Source organism: Peromyscus maniculatus, chromosome X (assembly GCF_049852395.1).
Source record: "Peromyscus maniculatus bairdii isolate BWxNUB_F1_BW_parent chromosome X, HU_Pman_BW_mat_3.1, whole genome shotgun sequence".
In the NCBI taxonomy this organism is placed as follows: domain Eukaryota; kingdom Metazoa; phylum Chordata; class Mammalia; order Rodentia; family Cricetidae; genus Peromyscus; species Peromyscus maniculatus.
Window position 1 is genome coordinate 111,895,628 of NC_134875.1, and position 14,770 is coordinate 111,910,397.

Below are 14,770 nucleotides of genomic sequence, written 5' to 3' on the forward strand. Positions count from 1 at the left end.
TAAGGCTCTAGCCACTCTGTGTACCATAGATGACCCCATGTCCTTAATCTGAGCCTTGAACTTTGCAGAAGATTGGTTAGTCGAGGGGTTCCTTTCAGAGCCTGCTGCAAGTTTCAGTTTTAGGGCTTCCTGCTAAGCTGTCACCAGGCTTCTGTTGAGTCCCACCTTGACATGTCCAGCCTCTTAATGGTTCCTTTCTCCTTCTTGTCATTGGCAGGGGAGTCTTACTTCCTCCTTTACTATCTCTTAGCAGGTTTGGGGGGCAGAGATGACAAACACAAGAAGTCCAGTGTGCTAAGATTGGCAAAATGTATATTTAGGACATTTGCTGCAATAGGTAAGTTTGATGCTCACTTTAAAACCCTGTGATCACTTTAGATATTTATTTGTTCAGTTGTAGCCATTACTTAGTCTAAACTATTCAAATAAGGAGACACAAATAGTCACTCCAAAACAAAAGCCTTACTTACCATTAGCCCACTCTCTAGCTCCACCAGCCAGTGGGGATTCCTAACTCCTTTGTGTCTCTCTGCATTTGCCTGTTGTGGACTTTTCGGAGATGGAGTCGCATAATAAATGTCTTCTTGTGACTGACTTCTGGTGGTTATCATCCTATTTTCCAGGACCATCTGCATTATAGAATGAACCAACATCTCATTCTCTTTTAGCAAGATTCAAATGTGAATTAGTTATCTCCCCCACATTCCCACCCAACAGGAACTTTGTCTTATCACCAAGTGTTATGCCATGAGCATTTGATGTGCATCCAGATTACAAATGCATTCAGATCTCATGCCAAGCAAAATATCTATGAGGATGCACCGACATTCTGTGTTAAGACCATTAAGTAGGAACTCTCAACCATGACAAAACAAATAGGCTGTTTAGTCAGATTTCAGACAATTCCATCATCTCTAATCCAATCAGGCACAATTGACTTTCTGTCCCCTGGACTGCTCTCTTCTGGGAAAGGACACTGATGGAGCATGACATTTAGCTTCTTTGAACTCCAGTCCCCTCAATTGCTAAAATAGGAATAATACCACTTGACTTACATTGATGATAGAGATTAGCAGGAGAGAATGAGGGAGTATCACAGAGCTGTCTTGTCCATCAGTGATGGTGATTATCAAAATCATCATCCTTGCTGCCCAGAGACACAGGAACAGTGTGACCAATGCCATGCCTCTGTTCCAAAGATATAACACTATAATTTTCTGTCATGTAGAACTTTGTACTTCTTTATTTGGGGCCAGGGGATGTCTAGTACTTGTGACAGGTTTCATTGTTGCTTATGACTATGAAAGACTGAGGTACATATAAAACTGCTACATTTTTAAATTATTTAAAATAAACTATTGAGCTGGTGGCGCATGCCTTTAATCCCAGCACTCAGGAGGCAGAGGCAGGTGTATCTCTGAGTCTGAGGCCAGCCTGGTCTACAGAGCGAGTTCCTGGACAGCCACAGATACCCAGAGAACAAACCCTGTCTCGAAAAACAAAACAAAACAAAATTAACTACTTATTTTTATGTGCATATGTATTCGTGTGTGTGTGTGTGTGTATGTGTGTGTGTGTGTGTATGTGTATGCATGTATGTGTGGAGGCTATCCACATAGATGTCTTCCTTAATCCCTATCCTTTTTAACATTATTTTTACTTTTTAAAATTTTTTTAGAACCTTTTTTTTTGAGATGGTCTGTCTCTTACTGAACCTGGAGCTCACTCGTTTGGCTAGACTGGCTGGCCAGCAAACTCCAAGCATCTGCTCGTCTCCCCACCCCAGCCACCCCTAGCACTGGGGGTACAAACATTCGCTGCTGCTCTGCACTTTTATGTGGGTGTCCTCATTCTTGTACTTTATCAAATGGGCCATCTTTCTAGCCCCTGACATTTCAATCTGAATACAACAAAATTTCATTTCAAAATGCTGGTGTACGCCTGTAATCCCAACACTGGGGAGGCTGAGGCAGGAGGATCAGGAGTTCAAGGACATCCTCAGCTTATAGCAAGTTGGAAGGTCAGCCTGGTTTACAAGAAACTGTCTCAAAAACGAACAAGCAAAATGAAACAAAGATTTCTTGTCCAGGATATTTTCCGGGTAGCTAATGGCTACATGATCATAGTCAAGCTGGGTGCAAGGACACAGAATCTCTAATGAAGCATCATTAACCAGGGGTGGTGGAATCTCAGCACGTGGGTGGCTGAGGCAGGAGAATTCCGAGTTTGCGATCAGTCCCAGCTCCTTAGTGGGGCCCTGCTGCAAAAAGCTTTCCTGCTTAGGTCAGTCAGCTCAGAGTGTATATGGGCTCCGAGTGGACCCTTTGAAAAAGGCTTAATTAACATCTATCTCCTTTACGAGTATCAGATAATTGCCTAAGTGTCTTAAAGTCAGAAACTTGAATTACTTCTTAGAGCAAGGTTATGAAATACATTCTCAAAAAAATCTGTTCTTGACACAGTTAATATTTTCACTGTGAAAAAGAAAAGGCTAATCTTCAATGTCAGTTCGACTGGATTGAGACAGCTCTGGGCAAATCTGTGAGTGTGTTTCAGAGATGAAACCTAGGAGTGAAGAACCTCCCTGAATGGACTGGGATTCCAGACTGAATAAAAAGCAGAAATTCTGAGCATGAGCATCCCTCGCTTTCTCTCTCTCTGTTCCTGACTGTGGACACAGTGTGCCCAGCTGCCTCATGCTCCTGCCGCCTTGCCTTCCTCGGGGGACTTGCCCTCAAATGTGAGCCTAAGTCAGTCATTCTCCCTCTCTCAGATCGCTTTTTGTTCAGCGTTTGGGTACAGCAGGGACACACTTATGTGAAGTGTTTGAATAAAATAACTAATATAGGTAATTTGGGACTCGACCAAGGAAAAGAGTGCCCCATTCCCCAGTGCCTTCCTCTTCAGGAGTAGGAAGGAGTTACAGATGAAAAATCACAGTGTCAACAGGTAGAGTAATTTCTAGAGGAATATTTCATGGACTCAATGATGAAAAACAAGGACATGACTGCTCCTAGGTATGGTTGAGGAGAGGGGTTTTGTTGTAGATATGTTGGAGAAAACAGGCCATGACTATGGTGGGGAGTGGGGGTGGGGTGGCTGGGGCGTGCGTGTGTGTGTGTGTGTGTGTGTGTGTGTGTGTGTGTGTGTGTGTGTGTGTGTGTGTAGGAGAGTAGGGTGGGGTGGGAGGCGGGGTGGGGTGGGGGAGTGGGGTGGGGTGGGGGGGTGGGAGAGTGGGACGGGGTGGGGGGTGGGGGTGGGGATGGGGGTGGGGAGAGAGGAAGAGAAGAAGGAACAGGGGAGGTAAGTGGACCAAGAGAGGAGCTGTGCGCTGTTGTGGGGTATTCTCCAGAGAAGACTGCTCAGACAGTCTTTTGGGTTTAAACCAATAGAAAATCTCTGTTAGCTGGCTGGTGACTACACTGAGTGTACAGGATCCCAGAGTAGTACTGAGCCTTCTCAGGGGGAGCTTCTGAGCACAAAAACCATGTTCTGGGTTGACATACTTCAGTTAACAAGATCAGCTAGCTAGAAGCAGAACTATAAGAGCCAAAAAACAAAACAACAACAAAAAACAAGGTTAGTACATTTTGAGACTTTCCCAGAACTTTATGAACTTTGATGGATTAGGTCTTTGTTTTAGTTTTGGCAGGTGGTGCTGTCTACATGCTGAATTTCACAGCCTGAATGACACTTCTGTCATGGAGTCAGTTGTGCTAAGGTCTGGGGGGGGGGTCTACGAAGTTCTGGGGCCTGTCACAGGACCAAGATGCCAAGAGAGGAACCAGGAGCCAAGAGGCCAAGAGAGCACATGGGATACCAAGAGAGGTGGCATAGCCAAAATGGCTGAGTTACATAGGGATCAGGCTGGGGAAAGGGAAGCAGAAACCTACCCCTGGGAGAGAGGGGTAGGGTAGGGTAGGGGTGAGAAGTGCTGGGACGAGCCATAGGTACCGAGTGAGACTTGTCCTGGGTTCCTTGGGACCTGACAGTAACAGTGATAATTATCTCTGAAAAATTGGTAATAGTAAGATTATAGAAGATTTGATTAAAATGAATGTTTTGCTTGCCCATATGAAAGAGCATCGTGTGGGTAGTGCCTAGAGAGGCCAAAAGGTGGCGCTGGATCCCCTGGAACTAGAGTTACACAGGCTATTATAAACCACCTTGTAGACTCTGGGAACTGAACCCCAATCTGCAAGTGAGTGCTCTTAACCACTGAACTATTTCTTCAGTCTCAGATTTCTGATTTTATACTACATGTCTCTAATATTTTATTTTTAAAGACCTTACTAAGTATTACTTCTGTTATGATGATGATATAATTATCTTTCATAAAACAAATCAGTTTTGGTAGGTCAGGGTGTGTGTTACTTTTCTTTTAAAGAATTTTTTTAATTCAATTATTTATTTATTATTTGTTTATGTGCATGCATGCATATAGAGGTCAGATTGCAACTTGAGAAAGTCATTTCTTTCCTTCCACGATGTGGATCCCAGGATTGGACTCAAGCCATCTTCCATGGTGGCAAGCACCTTTACCCACTGAGCCATCTCGCTGACCCCTTGCACCCATTTTCATTGCCACACACCAACCAAATTATGAGATGACCCAGTTGTTCATCTTGGGTCTGAGGAGCAGAAGTATAGCAATGGTTTTCCTTTGTTAGCTACATCAGAATCCCCAGACAGTCGGTTAAAACATGGGCCAGTGTCTTTCCAACTGGGCAGGTCTGGGATGGGATCTACAGTGCACGCTGCCCGTCACTTCCCACATATTGCTGCTGGACACCACACCTGGCACTCCCCTGTGGTACAAACAAAACAAAACAAACAATCCAGACCAGCCAGCCAAACAAACAAACAAAAACCAGGGGAATAGAAGACTAAGCTGAGAGCTGGCAAACAAAACAGGAAGACAGACTTCATTGACTCCACTTTTGCCTGTGGCTAGTCTGTAGTTATTTTTGAGGAGGTGAACTTGATTTAACCGACTCTATTTAATAAGAACTTGTGCTACATAAGGGTTGTGCCATATCTTATTAGGTAAGTGCCTGGTTCCGAGAGTTTTCAATGAACTCCCGTGGCCTCTGGGGCTGGAGGACAGATCTTGGGTTGGCTCCCTGCACTGGGAGCTTCATAACCTCGAAGATGGCTGTGCCCACTGTGCTTGGATTCTCAGCACTCCAAGGTGGTGGCATTGAGGGTAGCAGGGTAGTAATTGTTGCAGTAGTGACTTCCTGCAGGGAAGCAGCATGAGCGTATTACTAGAGGAGGCAAAGCATAGGGAAAACCACCTTGCCTGGCCTCATAATCCATCAATGACATTTTGTTTTTCTTGTGGTAAAAGACACATAACATTTATCTTTCTGACCATTTTTTGTTTGTTTTCAGTTTTTTCCCCCAAGACAGAATTTCATTGTGTAGCCCTGACTGCCCTGGAACTTGCTCTGTAGATCAGGCTGGCCTCAAACTCAGAGATCCACCTGCCTCTGTTTCCCAAGTGCTGTGATTAAAGGTGTGCGCTACCACTTCCTGGCCCTTTTAACCATTTATAAAAGATGTATTTATTTTATTTTAAGTGTATAGGTGTTTTGTCTGAATGTATGTATATGTAACACATATTTTATGTAATGAACAGTGATAATTATCTCTGAAAATATTGGTAATAGTGAGATTATAGAATATTCGATTAAAATTTCTAAAGCTTTGTTTACTTTATGAATGTTTTGCATGCATTGTGTAGTGCCTACAGAAGCCAAAAGGGGGCACTACATCCCCTGAAACTGGAGTTACAGGCTGTTAACTTCTGATTCATCTGTCCACCCCCTTGCCACCCCCCTTAACCAATTTAAGTGTACTTTACAGTTCAGTGGCATTAAGAACACTTAAGAGTACTGTAATCATCACTACAATCCACTTCTAGAACTTCTCCATGATTCCCACACTGACATTGTATAATGACTATTACATATATTTCTGCTTCGGAGATATATTCACACGGTGCACAAATGGTCTATTTAAAGTGTACAATTCACCCATTTTAGTATTTTCACAGTTGTGCAACCGGCCACACAGTAAACTTTAGAACTTTTTGGTCACTTCAAAATAAAAGCCTTACCATTAGCCCACTCTCTCTAGCTCCACCAGCCAGTGGGGATTCCTAACTCCTTTGTGTCTCTCTGCATTTGCCTGTTGTGGACTTTTCGGAGATGGAGTCACATAATAAATGTCTTCTTGTGACTGACTTCTGGTGGTTATCATCCTATTTTCCAGGACCATCTGCATTATAGAATGAACCAGCATCTCATTCTCTTTTAACAAGATTCAGATGTGAATTATTATCTCCCCCACATTCCCACCCAACAGGAACTTTGCTCTCCACTTGATTGAGCAACTCATCCATCCAGATTCCAAGCCAGTGAACAAGATGTTTCTTTAGAATTCTCTATCTTGGAGTTGGAGAGATGATTTAGTGGTTAAGAGCACTTGCTGCTCTTCCAGAGAACTCAGGTTCCATTCCCAGCACCCACATGGTGGCTCACAACAGCCTCTAACTCCAGTTCCAGGGCATCCAGAGCCCTCTTCTGGCCCCCACAGACAATAAGCATCATACACACAGTGCACATACATAGACATAGGTAAATATTCATACATACAAAATAAAAATAAGTCTTAAAAAGGAATCCTCCATCTTGGCTCCTTGCCTTGACAGAATGTGTGTGACATGCGTCAGATGTATCTCAAAAATGGCTCTCGCCTTTGATTCCAGCACTCAGGAGGCAGAGGCAAGGAGATCTCTGAGTTGGAGGCCAGCCTGGTCTACACAGTGAGTTCCAAGCCAGCCTGGGCTTCATGTGATAGTGAGTTCCTGTCTCAGAAGAGAAAAGGCCTTCAAATGGTCACTCTTCTGCTCAGTGGAATGCCATCCCAATGCTGGCTTTGCATTTCTATGGTCTCTTGCTGCCTTTTCACTTTCTCCAGACTCCCTTCCTCTGGTCCTGTACCCGCTCCACAGAGCGGAGTCCACGGTGCCAAATAGGTGCTTGCAGACCTCTGTTGCTGCCCATTGCCTTCAGAGTCTTGTTCACACTCAGCTGGCACAGAGACCGCTTAGAGCTGACATCTGCCGCCATATTCCTCCCGACTGTGTACCCGTCAGTCAGTTTGCCAGACTATGGGCATGCTTCCTTGCTCTTTCTTCCCTCTGTCTGCAATGGTGGAACACTACACAGCCTAGAGACCTAGCTCCAGTGTAACCTGGCCTGGGATGGGGCCCCCAACTTATCTGCTAAAGTTCGGGGAAAGGTGGAAGAAACCATTTGTGCAGGTCAATTCCTATCCTTCAGTCTTCATGACTGATTATTAAGATCAAAAGCTCCTTCTTGTCCGTTTAGCAGTGCCCACCTAAATTAATTGGCCTGCTACCCAATTGTTGTGGCACAAGCCTTTAATCCAGTGGTTGTCAACCTCTGGGTTGAAACCCTTTCAGAGGGGTTCACCTAAGACCATTGGAAAACACAGATATTTACATGATGATTCATGACAGTAGCAAATTTACAGTTATGAAGTAGCAATGAAAATAATTTTATGGCTAAGGGCCACCACAACATGAGGAACTATGTTAAAGGGTCATAGAATTAGGAAGGTTGAGAATCACTGCATCCCATACAGGGAGGCAGAGGCAGGTGGATCTCCGCTGCTTGATCAAGGCTGGCTTGATCTCCGTAGTTCTAGATCAGCCAGGGGTGTACATAGTGAGACTCTGTTGGAAAAAAAATCCCGTCTGTATGTTTATTCCCATGTTTCTAGGTTGAACATCAGCTTTTCTCACAGAGGAACATAATGTGTGGTACTTCCAGAATTTCTTCTGATTATGCTTTGATTTGCATCTTAATTGTGAAAATCTTCTTTCTTATAATTTCTTAGCAAGGAGTAACATGAGTAGAAAGCTGTAGAAGCCACCCTCCTTGATAGTCTCTTAGGACTGTCCCCTCAGTTTGCTTAAACAAAGCAGTGCTGAAAAAAAGGATGGAAAGATGTTCTTAGCAAGTTAGCCTCCATACTTCCCTCATGTGCATTTCACTTTTTATTTGTGTGTGTGTGTGTGCGCGCGCACGCGCATGTGCACGCACGCATGTGCACGTGTGTGTTGGAGGGTTTTCATGCACAAATATGAGCAGATATGTGGAGGCCAGAGGAAAATCTTGGGTGTTGCTCCTCAGGAACCATCCACGTTGTTTCTTGAGATAGGCATTTCTCACTCGGACTTAATACTTACTGATTAAGCTGGACTGGCTGGCCTTACCCCAGAGGTAAGGATGTGCTTACCTCTGCTTGGCCAACACTGGGATTATAAGTATGCATCACTATGCACAGCTTTTTATGTGTATGCATCACTGTGCACAGCTTTTTATGTGAGTGCTGGGAATTGAACACGGGTCTTCATGCTTCCGTAACAAGCACTGTACTGACTGAGCTATCTCCCCAGCCTCTTCTTCTGTCCATTCTAGATAAAACCTGCTATAACTAATTGCTTTTAAAGTTGATTACTCAGCTGTTCTTTAGAAATTGTATTGAATTTTTGTATGCACACACACACACATGCGTGCACATGCACATGTGTGACAACATGTATATAGGACAGAGGACAACTTCTGGGAGTTGGATTTTTCTCCTTCCATCATGTGGGTCCTGGGGATCCAACACAGGTCATCAGGCTTGCAGGCCCTTACCTATGAAACCGTCTCACTGGCCTTGTTCTTGGGGTTTGAAAACAAGACCCCTCTTTGCACCTTTATAGGTGTGTGAAAGGTTGCATGTCGTCTTTGTGCTGCTGCCTCCTTTGTGTTTCCTTTGCTACAGAGACTTCTGAAGGAAATCGTGATTTAGCCATGCCTTGAAAGTTTCTGCTCTCATTTGATCATTTCTGCCACTCTGCAGATCGGGTAAACCCTGTTCTCTACGATTTGTTGGAAAGGATTCAGTCAATGAGAAAGTGAAAGTCACTTCTTCCCAGATTAGTCACAAGCCCGCTCAACACAATACAGCAACATGTTCATTCGATGGCTTTTGACCTTGACATGCATTACCTTTAGCCCAGTGCACACACAATGTGAAGGAAGAATGGAAAAGACTGTCTTAAATTCATGGCCACCAGACCTTGCTCACTTGACAAAAGGGCTATTTGCTGGCATCCCCCACTGTGAAGTTGCTGCTTCATGTTGTGAACATGAAGACATTTATAAAGGGGCAAATACTTTGAGGACATGCAGATGCCCTTCTTCTACTTAATCTTTCACCCAGTAATTTGGGGATTTTAGTCAGACTGTGCTTCCACCATTATTGCAGTCTTTTTTATCTTTTATGTATGTGCATCCATGTGAACATGTACACCACTTGTATCTGGGAGCCAGGGTTAGCCAGAAGATGGCATTGGGTCCTCTGGAGCTGGGATTAGTTACAGGTGATTGGGAGCCATTATTTGGGTGCTGGGAACTGAACCTGGATCCTTTGAGAGGAGAGTAAGGGCTCTTAACTGCTGAACCACCTCTCTAGTCCCCTGTTTTGTTTTTGAGACAAGATCTCACTCTGTAGCTCAGGCTGGTCTGGACCTCACTGTGTAGCCTACACTGGCTTCAACTTGTGGCAAGCCTTCTGTCTAGAGTGCTGGGATTCCAGATATGAACTATCACGACCAGCCTGGCCTGCTATTCTAATGCTGTTGACCCTCATCTTCATTTCTTTTTCATTTATTAACTGGAATCTCTCTGTAAGGACAGCTTATTCCCTTCTTGTTGATTTTTTTTAAAGATTTTTATTATTTTTAGTGTGTGTGTGTGTGTGTGTGTGTGCGCGCGCGCGCGCGTGTGCGTGCACATGAGTGTATGTATGTGTACTGTGTATGCAGGTGCCCAAAGAGACCAGAGGACATCAGGTCCCCTGGAACGGGAGTTCCAGGTGATTGTGAGTCACATGGTATGGTGCTAGGAATTGAACTCAGGTCCTCTGGAAGAGTGGCAAACACTCTTAACTGCAGCCATCTCTCCAGCACCTGAATATATTTTATGTGTAGTTTGAGCTGTTCATTTTTTTTCTTAAGTATGTCTTTGCTTTCTAGCACTGTGAGATTTGTACTCCATAAAGCTCACTAAAAGTACTATATAATGACTGTCTTTTGTAAAGCACTCAGCATGCAATTTATAATAATGTAAAGATGATATTAAAGGTTATCAAAGCAAAGTATCATTCATTACATGTCGATTACAGATGTCGAGCCCAAGCACAGGGAGAGAGCAAGTATGACAGGGTGTAGTGCTGGAGAAGCAAAGGCTCAAGTACCTTCACTTTTTATCCCAAACGTTGCTACCACTGAGCACCACAGTGGCGCCTTTTGAATCATGTGATGCCAGTTGAATGTGACAAGTCAGATACTTTCCATTTTCCAAACCCATTATCTATGCTGGTAGAAATGGGAGTTCAGTGGGAAAATGATGTGGTATTAAATACAATTGTATTTCTCTAGAAATATTCATGCAATGAATTAACATAATTTGGAATGCATTGGAATCCTGCATTAGCCATTCTGCTTAAAGGATCCACTTGTAGGAAGGAGGCAGGATGCGGAATTACTCTTGTATTCATGTCAGCAGCTGGACTGGAATCTTGACGTTCACTTCTCTTGTGCTGGTCAGCAAAAGCTTCTCAAGGGGAATGAAAGGACAATGGGAATGATTCAGAAGAATGGAACAGTAAGTGGGAAAAGGGAATGTTCATTCGTAATTTAGTGAAACTGAAGATGAAGAATTCTCGAGTTTTGAATAGAAGCCACAGTTGGTTTAGTGAAGGCATTAAAGTCAGGGCACACCTCAAGACCTTTTTTTAAAATTAAGTCTTGCTACCAGTCTTTCTTTTGTGATAAAACGCCCAGTTTGTCATTGCAGGAAGTGCACTCAGACTGGGGAATAAGGATGCAGGTCTTGAGATCAAGAAAGAAAAGTTAGGTCCTGCGAGTTCCTTCCTGCTGTGAGCATGGGGCCTCTGGCCTCTGGCTCCTGGCCTCTCCCCTCATGCCATGGCCCCCAAATGGCAATCTGTGCTCCTGCCTCAGTCCAAGAAACCCAAATCGGCCCCTGCCTTGAAGCTGGATGACAAGTCGGTCTCTGCCGGCCTGCCGAAGGAAGGAGAAGAGCAGAAGAAGCAACTGAACACATTGACGGAGTACAACATGAAATAGACTCAATGAACAAGACAGTGAGGGCATTCTGAAAGGGGAACAGAAACATAACAAACTCCGCCAACCATTTTTTTCAGGAGAGGTCAGAACTGATCGCCAAAATCCCAAATTTTTGGGTAACCACATTTGTCAACCGTCCACACGTGTCTGCACTGCTTGGGGAGGAAGATGAAGAGGCTCCGCATTGCCTGACCAGAGTTAAAGTGATAGAATTTGAAGACATTAAATCAGGTTACAGAATAGATTTTTATTCTGAGGAAAATCCTTAAGTTCTCTCCAAAGAATTCCATCTGAATGAGAGTGGTGACCCATCTTCAAAGTCCACTGGAATCAAATGGAAATCAGGAAGGGATTTGACAAAACGCTCAAGTCAGCTGCAGAATCAGGCCAGCAGGAAGAGGTGGAGCTTCTTCACCTGGTTCACTGACCATTCTGGTGCAGGTGCAGCTGAGTTAGGAGAGGCCGTCAGAGACAGCGTTTGGCCACCCCTGCTGCAGTACTATTTGGTTCTTGATATGGATGATGAAGAAGGAGAGGCAGAAGATGATGATGGTGATGATGAAGAAGAGGAAGGCTTGGAAGCTATTGATGAGTAAGGGGATGAAGGTGAAGGAGATGAAGATGATGATGAAGGGGAGGAAGGAGAGGAGGATGAAGGCAAGGATGACTAGCACAGAAGACTGATGGATTCCAACCGTCTTTTTCATTTTTCTTTTATTTTTTAATTTTCTCCAGTCCCTGGGAGCAAGTTGCAGTCATTTCCCTCCCCCCACCTGTTGCTGGAGGGCTTCTCTCCAGGTTCCACCAAGCCCTGCAGTCCCACAATCCACATATAAAATAATCACTCAGACGCTTATATTACTTATAAACTGTATGGCCGTGGCTGGCTTCTTGCTAACTGTTCTTTTATCTTAAATTAACCCATTTCTATAAATCTATACCTTGCCACGTCGCTCGTGGCTTACCAGCGTCTTTACATGTTGCTTGTCCTGGCGGTGGCTACAGTGTCTCTCCCCCCTTCTTCCTGTTTCTCCAATTCTCTCTCCTTGTCCCGCCTATACTTCCTGTCTGGTCACTGGCCATCAGTGTTTTATTTATATAGAGCGATATCCACAGCACTACCCAACCCCTCTTGTGCTGTGGGATGTTCTGTATGTCCTGTGGGAGCCCTTCTTGGGTTCTTTGTGGCGTTACCCAGCAGGTCCGATAGAGGATGATTAGGACCATGGGCCTGAGTGCAGGTGTTTGAGATGGTCTGCACTTGGCTGTGCTGGGGGATGGTCTGTATGTCAAGTTGCTCTGATTGGTTAATAAATAAAACCTGATCGGCCGTGGCTAGGCAGGATAAAAGGACAGAAAGGCAGAAGGAGACGCTGCAGCCGCCGCAATGACCAGAGAGGCTGCAGCCGCCGCCATGACCAGAGACACTGCAGCCGCTACCATGACCAGCAGCATGTGAAGACGCCAGTAAGACACCAGCCACATGGCAAGGTATAGATGTATGGAAATGGATCAATTTAAGATAAAAGCACAGTTAGCAAGATAAGGACAGTTGGCAAGAGGCCTGCCACGGCCATACAGTTTGAAAGCAAAATAAGTCTCTGTTTTTACTTGGTTGGGTCTGAGCGGCTGTGGGACTGGCGGGTGACAGAGGTTTGTCCTGACTGTGGGCGAGGCGAAAAAATCAAGCTACATTTGGCGCCCAACGTGGGGCTAAAGAAAAAAAGGGCTAAAGAAAAAAAGGGCTAAAGAAAAAAAGGGAAGAAAAAAAAAGGGACTAAAGAAAAAGGACAAATGAACAGGGATAAAGGCCGGTGTTATGAAAAAAAAAAAAATAATACTAAAGACAAAGTCCCTTAACCAAGAGGCGCTCCAATAAAGTGTGATCTGAGAAGAATCCTCGCGTGGTGGTAAAGAGGATTCAGAACTCAACACACGGAGCGGTGACGTCGGTAAGTTCTCCAGGAACGGTGACATCGGTAAACGCCCCACAGTTCCTAATTCTCTCTCTCAAATGAGCGGCAGCCGCCGGTTTGAGTTACTGGCGGGTTCCTGGTGTGTGTGCTTAACCTGCAGTAAGGCGGAAATGAGGCCTCTGCAAATGGAACATTAAGCTGCGTGGTGGATTTAGCCTTTGCTAGTAAAAAAAAAATAAATAAATAAAAGAGGTTTCTGGGCTACACGCTGCTTGGATAAAAGTGTAGACCCACTATTTCTGAGACTTGATAAGCCATGTAAAAATGGATATCACACAGAGAGTTTGGATTATATTGTCTTTGGGATTTTTAACTGCAGAAAAACATTTGATCGTAAAAGATGTTGAGTTAAACCAATATGTATATATTAAAGATATCTTGACTTTAAAATTTGGATATAAGGATGTGTTACTTTGGAAAGGAGACTCTGCTTTTGTCTCTACAGAAATCCAGAGCCTATGGATTTGTTCCAGATTGAGATACATCAGGTTTGATCAGCCAAGACCACCTGAAAGGTCTCCGATGACACCATGGCCCAGATGATCCAACATCCAGAATCGTTTCAAGGCAACTGGCTCAGACGATACGGTCTCACGGACTACTCCATGATCCTAAAATTTTCTTTGCATCCCCATAAGATACAGCGCCCCCCTCCAGCAGGAAGTAGTTAAGAGAAGCTACGCCCAAATTCCCAAATATACCAAGCTGACTTTGGAGATGTGTAAAAGTTAAAACCTTCCTTTTTTAAAAAAGAAAAAGAAAAGGGGAGGTGCTGTGGGATGTTCTGTATGTCCTGTGGGAGCCCTTCTTGGGTTCTTTGTGGCGTTACCCAGCAGGTCCGATAGAGGATGATTAGGACCATGGGCCTGAGTGCAGGTGTTTGAGATGGTCTGCACTTGGCTGTGCTGGGGGATGGTCTGTATGTCAAGTTGCTCTGATTGGTTAATAAATAAAACCTGATCGGCTGTGGCTAGGCAGGATAAAAGGACAGAAAGGCAGAAGGAGACGCTGCAGCCGCCGCCATGACCAGAGAGGCAGCCGCCGCAATGACCAGAGAGGCTGCAGCCGCCGCCATGACCAGAGACACTGCAGCTGCTGCCATGACCAGCAGCATGTGAAGACGCCAGTAAGCCACCAGCCACATGGCAAGGTATAGATGTATGGAAATGGATCAATTTAAGATAAAAGCACAGTTAGCAAGATAAGGACAGTTGGCAGGAAGCCTGCCACGGCCATGCAGTTTGCAAGCAAAATAAGTCTCTGTGTTTACTTGGTTGGGTCTGAGCGGCTGTGGGACTGGCGGGTGACAGAGGTTTGTCCAGACTGTGGGCGAGGCGGAAAAATCTAGCTACACTCTTGTGCTCAGTAGCCCTGGTTTTGAGGTCTCTCTTCTCAACACCATGGTTCTCAACCTATTTGGGGGGGGCGGGGGAGACATTGAGAAAAATACAACAGGAAAAGAATCTCCACTATCCTGTTCTAAATTCCTTTTTATCCTTTGTTGTCTCAAACCGTGCCTTCAACACCACCACTGTGCTCTGTGGGAAAGAAGAAAAAC

General features: G+C 44.6%; 1 pseudogene; it reads left to right on the forward strand.

Annotated features, from left to right (window-relative positions):
- The first annotated feature begins 7,814 nt into the window (after positions 1-7,814).
- Positions 7,815-14,468, forward strand: LOC143270745 (protein SET-like; annotated as a pseudogene).
- The last annotated feature ends 302 nt before the right edge of the window (positions 14,469-14,770 follow it).